The 15,543-nt window shown below is 33.7% G+C and overlaps 1 long non-coding RNA gene across 1 annotated transcript in view; it reads left to right on the top strand.

Annotated features, from left to right (window-relative positions):
* LOC111091759 overlaps positions 1–10,947 on the top strand; it is a 67,817-nt gene extending 56,870 nt beyond the window's left edge. The window contains exons 2-3 of the long non-coding RNA XR_005376450.1: positions 4,645–4,728; positions 10,565–10,947. This is a non-coding gene — a long non-coding RNA (uncharacterized LOC111091759). The remainder of the gene's footprint in view (positions 1–4,644; positions 4,729–10,564) is intronic.
* The last annotated feature ends 4,596 nt before the right edge of the window (positions 10,948–15,543 follow it).

Below are 15,543 nucleotides of genomic sequence, written 5' to 3'. Positions count from 1 at the left end.
AAATAACCAATAGGTTATAATAAAGGAATATTAAGGAGATTTATTATAGGAATTGGCTCACCTTGTGACAAAGGCTGAGGAGTCCCACAGTCTGCTATTTGAAAGCTAGAGAACCAGGAAAGCTGATGATACAATTCAGTTTGAATCCAAAGGCCTGAGAAGCAGAGGAACCATTGGTATAATTCTCAGTCTGAGATCAAAGGCCTGAAAACCAGAAGGCTACAGGTGTGAGTCTTAGAGTCTGAAGACCAGAGAATCAGGAGCTCCTATGTCCTGGGCAGAAGATGGATATCCCAGATCAGGAAGAGAGAGGAATTTACCTTTTACCTTTCTTCTACTTTTTTGTTCCCTTCTAGTCCCCAAAAGGTAGGATGATGCTCACCCATGTTGGTGAGAGTGGCTCCCTTTACTCAGTCTACTGAATCAAAAGCTAATCTCTTCCAGGAACATCATCACAGACACACTCAGAAATAAAATTTTACCAGTTCTCTGGGCATCTCTTAGCACAGTTGAGCTGACAAATAAAATTAACCATCACAAATAGGGACAGAATTTGAGGAAGGAAGTAGGGGGCTAATACTTGCTGTATGATGCAGGATTACTGCACAGTGGGGATGGAGTTGTTATTGACTTTAAGATTTTGATAAAAGCATCCTTGGACATGATGGACATCAGAACTTGATTGGTTATGTTCCATGGCCAGAATCAATGTGCTTTAGTCTTTGTTTAGGTATCTTGACTAAATATTGGTAACTATTAGTGATGCAAATATTGTAGTCTCACATGCTTACATGCTATGGATTTTAACTCTAACAACAGTCTAAGATGAACTCTTACAGGGTAGTAATAATGTATTCTGCTTGTCATAGAAAAAAAGATTTTTAAGATTTAATTGTATATGGGAATTAATCTGCTTGTAAATTGATACACATTTGTTAACTTTTTATTTATTCTACAAATACTTTCTGAGCTCATTATGTGTTAGGCACTATCCTAGGTGCTGAGGATATGGCAGTGAATGAACATGTCAGAAAATCCCTGTCCAGAGTTTGTCATATACTATGAGATTTGATTATACATCTAATGAAGTGCCAGTGTGCTTTGGAAAAAAAAATCAATAATACGAACATGTGGGCACCTGAATAGCTCAGTTAGTGGAGCATCCAACTTTTGATTTCAGCTTAAGTCATTATCTCAGGATCCTGATATCCAGCCTTGTGTTGGGTTCTGTCTCAGTGGGAGTCTACTTGAGAATTATCTCCTCTCCCTCTATCCCTCCTCCTACACACTCTTTCTCATGTAAATAAATAAATCTTTAAAAAATAATATAAACATGAAAATTCTGGTACTGTGGTAAGTCCAACTTATAAACAGAGTAGAATAAATCTCCTGGATATCATACATTAACATGTTCAAGTTTTGTATTAGATTATGTAAATGTGGTAGATAATGAATATCAGTTATGGTACCTCTATTATTCTCAATTCAGGGGAAAATATGAGTTGATAACTTATACACAAGTAAACTTCTAGTTCACTTCCACTGAAGTGATAAATATCTCATTCCCAAAACATCACATTTCTTATGATGGCCTTGGTAAATTCACCATTGACTTACTCATAATAATTTTCAGTGCAGTAAAAGAAGCATAAGAAAAATCAAAGAATACTATAATCATATAACTACTAATGAATCCATATCTTTAAAAATAGAGAAGCTTTTATATCTACATGGAAAAAAATCTATCTTTTCGTGTTTTAAATTCCTTTAACAATGTAATGCAAGCTTCTTCTATTTATACTGCATAGTTTACCTTAAGCATTTGAAGGTTCATGCTTTTGTACATCTGCTTAACCTTAGCACCTGGCTTAAAAATGAATTCTTAGAGTTCATTTTGCAAGGAGAGATTTATAATATTAAAGTATACCTCAGGCTCTCAATATTTTATGCATTAAATTTGGGAAATTTATTATGAAAAACATGACATTGACTCCAATATTATTTTTAAATGTAGTTTTCATTAGTTTTCCAGCATATACTAAAGAAAGGAAAATTATTAGTTTAAATGAATAAGATTTTTAATATTACCCAGTACAGAGCACAGTGAGTAAAATACTCTCTATTAGAAGAAATTGCTTCTCATTGGAGATATTATTAAACTCATTGGAAGGGAGCAAAGATGAATTAGCAGCCTTTGTAACAAATCAGCAGCCACAGAAATCTTGGGAAGAGAATTGCTACTTAAACACACCTTGTATAAGTAATTTCCAGACAGGGAAATTCTATGATGGAAGAGAGAATATAACTTTAAATTTACTAGTTTGCAAGTTCAGGGGAGTAGAGAGTCATTAGAACAATATCCTAAATAAGAAACTGTGAATTTTACAGGCCATTTTCATGATATAATAAATCACAAGTGTAGCATAATTGTAAATGGGGGGGGGGAAACCCCACCAATACAATGATGTTAATAACTAGTTAAAAGAAGAAGGCATTATTATTAAAGGATATCCTCGAAGAATATATTTGTTGGCTTTATCCTTCTATCAAAGCGTCTGTATCGCCAAGCAGGTAACTTACAAAGATCCATGCTTGGTAATACAGATAACTTGATATAAGTATGTAACTTAAGAATGAACCATCACTTTTGTTATATTGTATCATTCATATGAACATTATATGTCATATTACATTATTATTATATTGATTTCTTCCCTTTATCTATATCTACATTGTAAAGAATTTATGTGAGAGCTCTTCCAGTTTTTCCCTCTTCCTACAAATGACTTTGCATCACTGTATTTTCAGTAGATGAGTGTTATTCTAAAATGTTTTAAAATTCTTCAGAGATTCTACAACTTCTTATACCAGTGATAGTATTTAGTATTATCTGATATTGTTTGAAACTGTCAGCTTGACAAATCACTATTACTTTTTTACAATGATTTCACATATAAAAATATTTTCTTATTATATCAATATCACTTTTATTTCTATTTCCTCTACTTAGTTTTTATCAGCAGTATTAAACATCATAATTCATGTCTATTTTCTTTTACCTTTCTCATCACCTTTCTTCTGATATTTTTACCCACTTATATTTTATTTGTTTACTTTCAAACCTTATATAAAGAGTTGGTTGCTTCATTTCCCCCCCAGTAATTTGTTTGTAATGTAATCATCTTACTCAGTGCTGTAAGACAAACACAATTTCTTTAATATGGTCATCAAACAGACTGCCTCTTATAAAGAACTCTACAGCTGCTTTTATGTGGAGGTCTGAGACATAATTCAATTTGGGAAAACAGTATAAAAGAATAGGTTTTTAAATATGCATGGACAAAAGAAAAAGTAACAATAATTTTGATTAATTTTGAGTCTAAAAGTAAAATGCTGGTCAGTAATGAATTTTTAAATTTTAAAGCTAATAATATCTAAAAAGGTGCTTTACCGTGATATATATTATTTATAATGTAATAGTCCTCATTATTATAAAAAGCACAATGGCTTAAGAGTTCAGAAATTGGGGGCGTGTTTCAGATATTTGGCTTGGAAAGTCACCGAATTCCCAAGTCTTCGGCTTTTACAATGGCATGAGCAGGAAGACAGCCTGGATAATGTCTTGGCATCCTTCCGAGGCAATGAGATACTGAGCCTGTCAATGCAAGTGCAATTTGTATTTGCCTATGGAATCCTTGGTTACTTGGATTTAAATTTGGGTAACTCCTTTGTTCTGGAAACTAATAAAATAATGAACTACCATTCTGAAGATCCAGAAAGCTAATCAATCTCCTTCCTGACAAGTATAAAACTTCTCTGTGTAATCTATTTCATGCTTCACATTCATTGTTTGCTTTTCAGACAGTTATAAAGCTTTCCACTAGGAAATGTTCACTTCCAGATTCCCTTTAAACGTAAATTCTGTAAGAATTTTTAAATACCAAGGACTTCTCTGATAGAAGGGCAACAGTTTGATATATTGTAGGATTCATTAAATAAGTAAATCACTCATTTAAAAAATACTTTTACTGGTACTGTTGCAGACGTAAGGGTCGGTTATACAAAGAAACATATGACCTAGCCTCCTACATTATAGTCACTTACATTCTAATGGAGAGAACCTCCAAATATTTAAGCAAGCTTAAAAATCATGAGAGGTTCTGTATAAAAGACAATGTGTGAGTTATCTGAAGGGCAATTACTATATTGTGTTATTAAGATAGAATGATCATTTCAAGAAGAAGATACAGCATGAGCATTGCATATAGAAGTCAAACAAGCACAACACCAGAAGATATATAAATAGCTTTGTATGTCAGGGGCATGAGGATAAGTAAGAACTATCAGAGGAGATGGAGAAGAGGAATTGTTAATGACATTTTGTATCTTGCTAAAGTTATTGGATTTTATCCTGGGGATTTGAGGTGGGGAAGTGACCCTATCAGAAGTATGTTTGAAAAAGATTATTGTATCAGCAGCATGAAGGATAAATCTGACTGGGATCTGAAGCAAGAAGAACATTTAATAGATAGGAGAGATGCAAAGAGCAGCATAGACACATTAGTGAGCCTCAAAAATGTTTATTGAGTTGAAATGAATTGAAGAAGTTTGTTGAAACTTTCATTTCTCACGTCTTATTTTTAGAAAATGTCAATAGCAGTTATTCACTGGGTTGCTTCAAAGTTCCTCCGCTGAACCTCAAGAGAGGGTGAGATAGTTGAAGTCTGGGTGAGTGACCCATCATCACAGATGCTTCAAAAATGTCATCAAACACTTCTCTACAGATGGTTCTATCGTTCAAAATGGTCTTTATAGGTCCTGAGTCTTATGCTGCTGTTTAATGCACAAAATAGTATCCTCCTTTTTGCAATGGAATCCAATAGGTACCTTAATTATTCCCTTTGCACCTGGGCAAACAACATGTTAGTGACCGCATCCTCTTTGATTGTTATAACCACTCTCCTTGGCTCTTAACTACTCTTATGGTTATTATGTACTCCATTTTCTTTTCTAGGTCATTTTTAGAAAGTTTTGCCAATGAAATAAATCATTTAGCAGTTCCTTGTCAATAATATTGAAAGCTAAGATATACCAAAGAGCAAGCTGCCTACTGATGATTGAAAGCTGACTGCAGCATTTTATTTTTGGAACATATCCAGAATTTTCTAAATGTATCATCATAACACTGTCATATACATGAAAAGAAATATAGCTTTCCTCATTTTACAAATGGATGAGTTAAGATACAAAAGATTGACTTATAAGAAGTTAATAAGAGTGCTTAGTTCAAAAGGAGAAAGCTATCCCACCAGCACATGACAATATTTCAACACCTTTATTATCTATAAGGCAATAATATTTTGTTCATTCACCTTAGACAATGGAAAATATTTTTCCATATTCCATAATATTTTATTCATTCACTTTAGACAATGGAAAATATTTTTCATAAACACACACATGCATGCACATTTTCTTTTTCGTGACATATATATTTTCAAGCTATATATATATATATATATATATATATATATATATATATAAAATCTTTGCTAAAAAAGCCTAGAAACAATGACCAACGCAGTAACAGTGAGCACCTTGGGAAACAGATTTGTGGTCTCCTAGATTGTACTTATACATTAAGATAAATTGTGGTCCTCAAATAAATAGCCAAATCTAGATATAGTGCAAAAATGCACAAAATTGGTCTGAAACATTCCAAAAAATCAAGGAATCTATCAAAAGCTAACAGGAACATGTAAAAGGGATTCGGGGTCCAATTCGAAGAGGCTTCTGTTGTTAGAAGAGGCAATTTGAACAGCCAAACAAGTGGAATTAACTGAACAAATTATTGAATTTAATAATTAATAAGATAATAAATTCATGAAATTGATAATGTTATGTAACGAAAAACTTATTAGTCACATTTGGTGGATACTGGAAAGCCAAAGTATTCTGAAAACTGAGAAATAAAGGAAAAGACTCAAAGTTTCATCCTAACATTCTTGTACAAACTTCAACTAAATAATTGATGAAGTAATTTTTTTAAATTAAGGATCCCAGCTAATAAAGGAAAAGCAGTATGATAGAATTGGAATATCAACATAATGTAACCACTCATTAAATTATTGAAATAGAAAATTATTGTCTATGACTGCTTAAATTATTAGGAGAGAGGCTGAAAAGGATTGTGCTAACAATATTTGAACTCATTAATCAATATTAACATTTTTTTTTAAAAGGAAGGCATCACACAATATTTCTGTAACAGAAAATATAAAATACTACCTCTGACTCTTTGAGGCCAAAATATAAAATCTGAATTGGATAAAACCAACCAATCTATGAATTTATTTGAAATATAGAAAATAGAAGGAGAAAATAAATGACATCAAGGATGCAAAATCCATTGTGTGAGCATTGGAAGAGGTCATCCAGAAGCTGTAACTGCCAGTTGACCTGTGAGCTGACCCAAGCAATCATAGGATTCCCACTCTCTTTCCTGTCTTTGGAATGTACACTATGTCCACCATTCCCACAGTGAGAGCTGCTATAAGGACAGTCTTGAGAAGTACAGTGTCTTTGAGACCATCTGGACAGTGTATATGACTGAATCCAGCTAAGGCCTCTGTGTAAACTTTTGAAATTTGGCGGGCTGGTGTGGAGATCTCCTTGTCTTGCCGCCACTTAAGACAGGCCTCCTGTGTCAGGTTCCTTGCTTATTAAGCCTGCCACCTACCTATCCAGAGTGGTTTGCCTCTTCCTACCCTCCATGTAAAGGGACCAGTTTCAGATTTCATCCAGCAAGCTCCTAAAGGTGCAAACTAATAGTGAGACACATAGGAACAAATGATTTAGTTTCATCAACAACAAAAAATTTTTAGTTACAAAAAATAAAAGAAGGCAGTGATCCTGTATATTAAAATAGTATTCAGGGATGCCTGGGTGGCTCAGAGGTTGGGTGTCTGCCTTTAGCTCAGGGCGTGATCCCAGGGTCTGGATCAAGTCCTGCATCGGGCTCCTTGTGGGAGCCTGCTTCTCCCTCTGCCTGTGTCTCTGCCTCTCTCTCTCTGTCTCTCTCTCTCTGTGTTGCTCATGAATAAATAAATAAAATCTTTAAAAATAAATAAATAAAAATAAAATAGTATTCAGAAACATGTCAATTCAGTACAGTGTGTATACTTGTTAGGATATGCATGCATACAGAGCAACCTTAAGAAGTAGTAAAGAAAGAATAGGGTAAATGTGAATACTGACTTGATAATTACGGTACTGAGGCATTATTGTTATGTTTTGATGTGATAATGGTATAAAGAATCCTAATCATTTAGAAATGTGTGCTGAACTGTTTATAGATGAATTACATGATTTGGGGCACTTGACTCCAAGTAATCCAACAAGGTAAAGATAAAACTAGATTGCTGATGACGTAAGTAACTGTTGAAGTTGACTGGTAGGTCAGGGCTTCTTTATACTATTCATTCACTTCTGCATATGTTTTAAAGGTTCTAGCAAAAAAAGTTATACAAATAATCTCCTTTAAGTTGTATCTGATCCATAATGGAGCAACTTGTCACTAAAAGTTGTTGTAGAATAATTTAGTTTCTTTCTTTATTGGTAAGACAAACAAAGAGTAGCAAGAGAGAGTTTATCATCCTGAGGAAGGAGGGTGTTAAAGGATTTGGTAGGAGCAGCTGCTTTGGATAGCGACAGTTGTGCTGAGGCTAGTGAATGAAAGTCATACAGACTGTGATTAAATATATTATTTATTTTGAGTTCCAATTAATAGGAACTTTGCTCTGGGTTGTGATGGAAGAGTGTTGAAGTTCACCAGAATTTGGGTAGCACAGTTACTGGGGGAACAGATCAGCTTACTACAGAAAAGTCACAGCATCAAAAAAAAAAAAAAAACAATTTGTCTCAATGGGGGAGAAAGATAAGATTAGGTAATTGTCCTATAACTGAATGTGTTAAGAGCTAATTATTTATAAATACGTATACATACAATCTGCAAGCTCTAGTGAATACCATATTATAGGTACTTACTAAATATTCTCAATAGAGAGTAATTGGCTTGGGAACAAAATAATAGAGTTAATTATCTGCTTGTGATGAAGAAAGCAAGAGCCATGGAAATAAAGGAATTTATACAGAATCCAAGTCTTGAGAAATAAGATACCTTGAAGGGAAGGAGTGCTATGTTGCAGGTAGAAAATTGGGGCTCAGTAATTTCCCTCTGGTTATGGCAATAAAGAAATAATGTTGGAGCCCTGGGACTCATATTGGATAACACAAATCTTGGGTCTGGGCATTTGGACAAGGTGCAAAGTCACAGGACAGTTAGTTCTTTGGATATAATTATGATTTCCCATAGTCAGAATGTACTCAGAAGCATGAATGTAATTAAGCCTGAAGCTGAAAAGATTCTTTGGACCAAGATAGCTGGAGCTGCCGAGAGAAAACTGAGGAATTGGAAATATATCACAGACAGATGTTGCAATTCCTCTGTTGCCTCCAGCCAGTCCTGTTACTACATTTGTAAACATTTATTGTGTAAAGGGTGCTAGTTTCTTTTTCTGTCTTAAAAGAATGGTATCTTCTGTTCTCTGCTGAATCAAAGACTTGTTTATTTTAGTGCTCCACCTGAAGTTTATAATAATTCATTTTTTCCTGTGCTTTTAAGCTTTTATTTTAATTTCAGTTGGTTTAACATACAGTGTAAAATAATTAACTTTAACAACAGTTTTTGGAAGCATAGTATGGTGGAATATTAGAAACATAAATATCCATAACATTATATAATTAAGGAATATCAGAGAATAAATAAAGAATATTTATTTGACTTAGCTGTGGTTAAAAACTTTGTGTAGGAATATTTCACTAGAATCTGATTTCCTTTAGTATACCTTGTATTACATAATTACTTTCAATACTTAGGAGGAGTACCTCCTGTGAGAAATATATGTGGTTTCTGAAATATCTTTCATTTAGAAAACAAAACAAAAACTAAACCACTTGGCTAGATTGGCTAAAGGAAGTCATCTGTGCAATTTCTAAAATTAGCAGAAACATGAAATTTATATCAACTTAGCAAAGGAAAATGAATTTTAAAAAATTAAATTAAGTCAGTCACCAAAATTCCATCTTCCCTACATTGCTCCAATATGAATGATTCATCTCTACTGCAATTGCATTGAAGAAAAAGAACTGGTAGAGATTCTCCTTTTTAGAATTCACTGAAGATAGAAATTCAGACAAATAATGATCAGATATTATTTGACCAAAATTATTGTTAATATAGCACAAGATAAAATATGTAAAAGTTTCAATTTTATAAGATTGAAAATTTTTAATTTAAATGTTCATAATTTAGAATGTGTACTCTATTTTCTCCTTAAGAGGAAAGTCTTGTTCGGATATAGGTAACTGTTGTTGCATAGAACATAAGTCTGTGCCTTTAGCAGCAGAAGAGGGTGGGAAACAAAGTTCCTTGCTTATACGTTGGAGAAAAAGAACTTATACTGTAGTTAACTCCCCAGTAAAGGGAAGCATGTTTAAGATATTAGCAAGTCATGAAGCATGGGTGTGTTACTAGCACTAATCCAAGGAAACTGACCAATCTCTAAAATTGTAATAGATACTTGAGAGCAATCTGAGGATACAGGTAATACGCAATTACAATTTTATTGAAAACTTTGTCTTTCTGCTCTATCTATAGCAGTTTCTGGAAGCCATTGCTCAGTGCAGTGGTGCTGATCATGTCTCTGACCAGGGCAACATTAGTAGGGTCACAGCTTTGATGCCTTAGGTAGATTCCCTGAGAAGCAGATTTTGATAGGGAGATATACCAGCCAAAATTTACTGGGAGTGGGGTGCTTTGAGCAACCATAGTTTTAAAAGAGTGAAAGATGCAGAATTGGAGAGAAGGAGAAGTTGAATTGCCATAAAATTCAATCAGAACTCTGGGCTTATCCCACGGGGCACTCTAGAGTTGAAGTACCAATTCAGATATTTTCCAAATTGAAATAAGGGGGCTAGGCTTTGTATACCATTTATGTCTTTGGATATGGGTTACTTCTAAAGTGAGGTACAAATTTAGGTGAGACAGCTACCTTTGTCTAAGGTATTTCCTTGAGATGGACTCATCTTTCAGCCTTCAGCATCCAAGGATAGTAATATCCTGTTCTTTAGAGGGGAAGATCTAAGCAATGTATGGAGCAGTGTTTGGATGTCCTTCCTGGCTGTGCAACCTTCAAATGCATCTTTCTGGTCCTCCTAGAGATGGTGAGAGTTAAGGCACTTAATCATGTTACTTTTGCTTTGTAATTTAAATAGATTATGTTGTATACTAGTAATAGTCCTGACTGATATATAATTCTGTATATACTTAGATTATTCTAAATTCGTATATGAGATATTTAATGCCCATGTTAACTGAAACTTAGAATGTATCATCTTTTCCTGCAAAATCCGTTCAAGATTTTCTAAGAGTTTTTGATGGGAAGTTGAGGAGTAACAGGAATCAGTCTTTACATGTATATTTCCATCTCTCTTTACATTACAGCTTATAAATGAAGACAAGATACTACAGAGGCATTGAGAGCTTGTTGTAGACATGACATCTGGTCAACTCCACTTATGCTACAACAGGCTCCATCTTAACCAGCACTAACAGAAGTTAAGAAAACCACAGTGGGATGCATTAGTTAAGTCTTCACAAAAAAGAAAAGAGAAATAAGATATCCAAATGAAGCAGCTGGGATGAAATTGGGATACTTGTTTTTGTTTTGCCATTTTTTCATAGGAGACAAATATAAATTGGGTATAACTAAGCCAGTATCTGCTGATACCATGATTTCAGATATAAATATTCAATGCAGTCTTTTCCCTTCACTATTTCCTGTTTTTTTCACTTATGTTGTTTCCTTATAGCTTTATCATCTCTTCTATTCTGAAAAATAAGGCAATAAGAAGAGTGTTTATAAGGTGTCTGCATCTATTTAACATTCAGTTGGAATTTTAATCATTTTTAACCTTCTGTGCTATTTTATTCCAATATTAAATTTCTCTGTTGGGTAAAACTTGGAAAAGTTAAAAAACAAAAACAATAAAAAAAAAAAAACCCAAACATCTATGGGCTCCCAATAAGACACAGAAACATTTTAATTGGTCTGCAAAATTAAAAAAAAAAAAAAAAGTAAAGTGAATCAGGTGAATATTTTAAGCTAGATTTATTCCATTTTGCTCATTATTTTCTTTAATCTAGTAGCCTTCAATTCTAATGTGTGACTGTTGTTAAGATAGCAAGAATCAACTCTTGGCCAGATGAACACAGTGTGTGGGAGCCAGGGAAGAAAAATAAAAAGAAAATGGTATTAAAAAAAAATCCTGACATGTAGAAGAGTATTCTGGAGAACCTTGAGAGGAATTTGAGTAGTCATTGTAGAGGAAGCACTGGCAGGAAGCTTGAGGCTCAGGAAGGCTTGTGAAGTGTAGAAAGCCCTCCTGATTTTCAAGTGATGCGGGTTGCTGATAGGACTATTAAGCCTATGAAGAAAAACTAAGCAGCCCCTGCTGTTAATCCATCTGCAGAAAGTTTCATATGCCAGTTTTCTTAATTAGAGTGGACAGAGAGGGGCATCCTGTTGAGATTAAGTCCATAGCACAATAAAGGAAGAAACTGTTTTTACTTATTGGGCTGCTACCAAGAAATGTGCTAATTACCAAGATAGGAGAACATTTTGTATATGTGATAAGTGAAATTCTTAACAAATAAAAAGATTGGAGGTGAGCTTTGAAAATTTTATTCAACAAGGAAGAATGCAGCCTACTGAGAATGCTGATTGAACTAACTGTTCTAAGTATGTTTACTTCATCTCTAACCCCAATTTACATAGAATTCCACTGTGCTAAAGTGTGTGATGGACCTTTTCCATCCTAGAAGGGGACTTCATATTATTTTCAACAAGGCAAAGATATGTTTTATAATTTCATTTTTCAAGAATTGTGAATGTCATTTATGCTTATGCTAGAAACTGAAGAACATTTTGCAATATAGGAAGATCTACATGAAACACAAGAAATGTTTGATAGCATGGTATCAGATATAAATCTCCAACATTTCCTTTCATTATTTCCCATTTTCTTCACCCATGTTGGTTCCCGGTAGTTTTATAATCTCTTCCATTCTGAAAAATAAGCCAATATGAATAATGTTTGTAAGGTGTGTTCATCTCTCTGACATTCAATTGGCACTTAAATTACTTTAAATCTTTTGTATTATTTTTTTCCAATACTAAATATCTCCATTGGCTTTTGTAATTACATTGTCTGCCTTTGTGATTTAAGTAAATATGCAGAGATTTTCTTTTTTGGGGTATTATATATATATATATAATTATATATATATAATTGTTTATATATATATAATTTTGTTTATTTACCTCAGTCTTAGTCCTTTTGCGGCAATACCACCACTTTTGAGTAAGTAATATTACTAACTCAATCATATTTACTTGATTTAAGTAAATATGCAGAGATTTTCTTTTTTGGGTTATTATATATATATATAATTGTTTATATATATATATACTTTTGTATATTTACCTCAGTCTTAGTCCTTTTGTGGCAATACCACCACTTTTGAGAATTCATGATCTACTCCAGTAAGATTTTAAGCAAGTGGGATTTTTGAAAAGGACTGGATTCTAAGGAGATTGGAGAAATAAGAAATATCCCAGATATCATGGAAGCCTATGAGTTATTCTAAGGGTTTTAAAACTGCATGTGTAAAGACTAAATAGTAGAAAGTGATAGCATACTTAGGAAACAGGAAATAACTTAGTTGAAAAATGTAGGTAACAGAAAAACAGAAGAAGAAAATAGGAAGGGAAGTTTGAAAAATAATTTTTACCATATTACGGGGGAGCAGAATATTAGAGAAAGATTCAATTAATTTTCAGTCAAACTCCTAACTCTGGGAAATGAACTAGGGGTGGTGGAAGGGGAGGTGGGCGGGGGGTGGGGGTGACTGGGTGACGGGACTGAGGGGGGCACTTGATGGGATGAGCACTGGGTATGTTGGGAAATTGAACACCAATAAAAAATAAATTTATAAAAAATAAAAATAATAATAATTTTCAGTCGAAGAAGCACACTTCTTTGATTCATCTTGACTTTATATTCTAGACCTATGGAAATGTTTAATTTACATAGGATATATGTGTGTGTGTGTCTCTGTGTGTGTGTGTGTATTTACTTGTGTGTGTGTATATATATATATATATATATATTACTTGTATATATAATGATTATAATGATTTATTCATTTTCAGGGCATTCAACAATTATATGGAATAGGATATTAACATGAGCTGCCACATAGTGAATTCCTCCTAAATTACTCTTCCTTGCCTTTCTAAAATAAGCCACTGGCTGTTCAAGGAACTCAGTCAAATATGGGGTAACAAAACACACTTCTTTCAGTGTGTGTTTATGAATACTTCCTAGCCTATTCTATTGTCTTTATTCATGTCATAATAATATACTTTATGTAGATTTTACCCCAATGATGAAAATTACTTGCATGTCAATCATTTTGTAATTATAAAATATTTCAGATAAAGAATCAGCAAATGACAATAAACAAAATTTATTTTTCTCAACACAGTAGCAATTATTTTCTCATCCTCATTCTTATAATGGCATTATGATAGATTTTGATTTCTAGGCACATGTCCAGACTTTACCAATCCCTGATAGTAATGAACAAGTCTTTCAACATGCTTCAGTAGCATTTTCTGAAATAACAATGTATAAAAGGTAATGACCTAGATTGCATGTTTCATTTTCACTGGATAATTTCAGATTTCAGAATTTCTCAAAATACAGTAGGTGTGCTTAGACCCACCTGAGACAAGTTCATATCTGGGGCTAGTTGGTCCCCAGTTGCTAGAGGCTTAGGCTATACAAATAAGCAGTACCGGCAGCTAGACCAACCTGGGATACTTTACTCTGTAATTATGATGAAAATGCATATTGTTGCAGTCAAGAGACAGAGGCTCTCTCTGATAATTTTGTTTGTTCTTAGTTTAAAATACACAGTATAAGGGATGGCTGGGTGGCTCAGAGGTTGAGTGTCTGCCCTTGGCTCAGGGTGTGATCCTGGTCCGGGGATAGAGGCCCACGTCGGGCTCCCTGTGAGGCTCCTGCTTCTCCCTCTGCCTATGTCTCTGCCTCTCTCTGTTTGTCTCTCATGAATAAATAAATAAAATCTTTAAAAAAAATACACAGTATGGATTTTCCAAGAGACATGGAGAAGCTGGGAATAAGCCCATGAATGTGTTTCTTTTTCTTATCAGGTCCCATGACATTTTAATTGTGGAGAGAAATTAGTCACAGAGAAAAGTAAATAAGGATGGTACTGACAGTATCAACAATTAAAATTACTCAGAACAGGTGTGGTGGGGGGAGAGAAAGGATGTGCCTGTAGGTACAAATTGCTTTATTACATAAGCACAGATATTTTAAGACTAATTATAATCTCCTGATGGAAAAAAAAAATCTAGTATCTATATTTTGTTTAAGCTATATGTTTCCTTTTTTATAATGGAAGATTTATTTCTTACATAATTTTACAAGAATATTTAGTGTTCATAACAAATTCTTAGTGAAACCTGTCAGTTTGATTTAAATTGGAGTTAATGGAGTTCTGTGTTTGTTACATAAGATAGCAATTGTTTCTGCAGCAGGTTTCTGTCAAGTTTTTCCCTTTTTAAATTGTGATCTACTGTTCTACATAATGGTCATTTATTCAATCAGTGCCACCAATTTAATGTGTTGAAAAGAAATTTCAAAATTACATATCTTAATAATTTCAAATTGATTGCTACTAAGCCTATAAGTATAAAAACGCGTATCACTTATTGCAATGAATTAATTACAGCAGATTTAGGAACATTTTGTTGTACTCCTGTTCCCTTTGGTCCTTTCCAATCTAATTTGCCCATCATGTTTTCTTTCTTTGTTAATGTCTCTGCCTTCCTTTCCCACTGGAATTTATTTTCCCTTCCTTTACAGGATCCTCTTATCTCTTCAGGATTCACTACTTCTTTCCTTTTTCCTTCTCATCACTATGTAGTTATTTCTTCCCTATTGTGCATTTTCTATTCCTCATGTTTTCTTCTACTTCTCTATCACATTCATTGAATACTCTCCTCTCTTCTTCCTCCATTCTTCATTCTTTTCTCTAGTAAAAGTGAAAGACCTTAGGTCAAGAGCATTGATTTTTAAATTTGCATTTTCTACGCTTAGCAAAAATTTTTGGCACACACACACTGATAAATACTGACTAACATTTGTTCTTTCTTTTGACAGTGTACTTTTTTAAAATTTTGGAAAGGAGGTTTATTTAATATCTTTTTTAGGTCAGCTCTTGTGCAAGATACTAAAGACAATACAGTGAATTAGATCTATTCCTTCCCCATAAGGAGTTACTAGCATAAAATTATAACATGGTTTTGCTAACACAAGTATCTCCACTCT

This window comes from Canis lupus, chromosome 22, assembly GCF_011100685.1.
Source record: "Canis lupus familiaris isolate Mischka breed German Shepherd chromosome 22, alternate assembly UU_Cfam_GSD_1.0, whole genome shotgun sequence".
Taxonomy (NCBI): Eukaryota; Metazoa; Chordata; class Mammalia; order Carnivora; family Canidae; genus Canis; species Canis lupus.
Note: the sequence above shows the minus strand (reverse complement) of the source record. Positions and strands in the feature narration are given on the sequence as shown.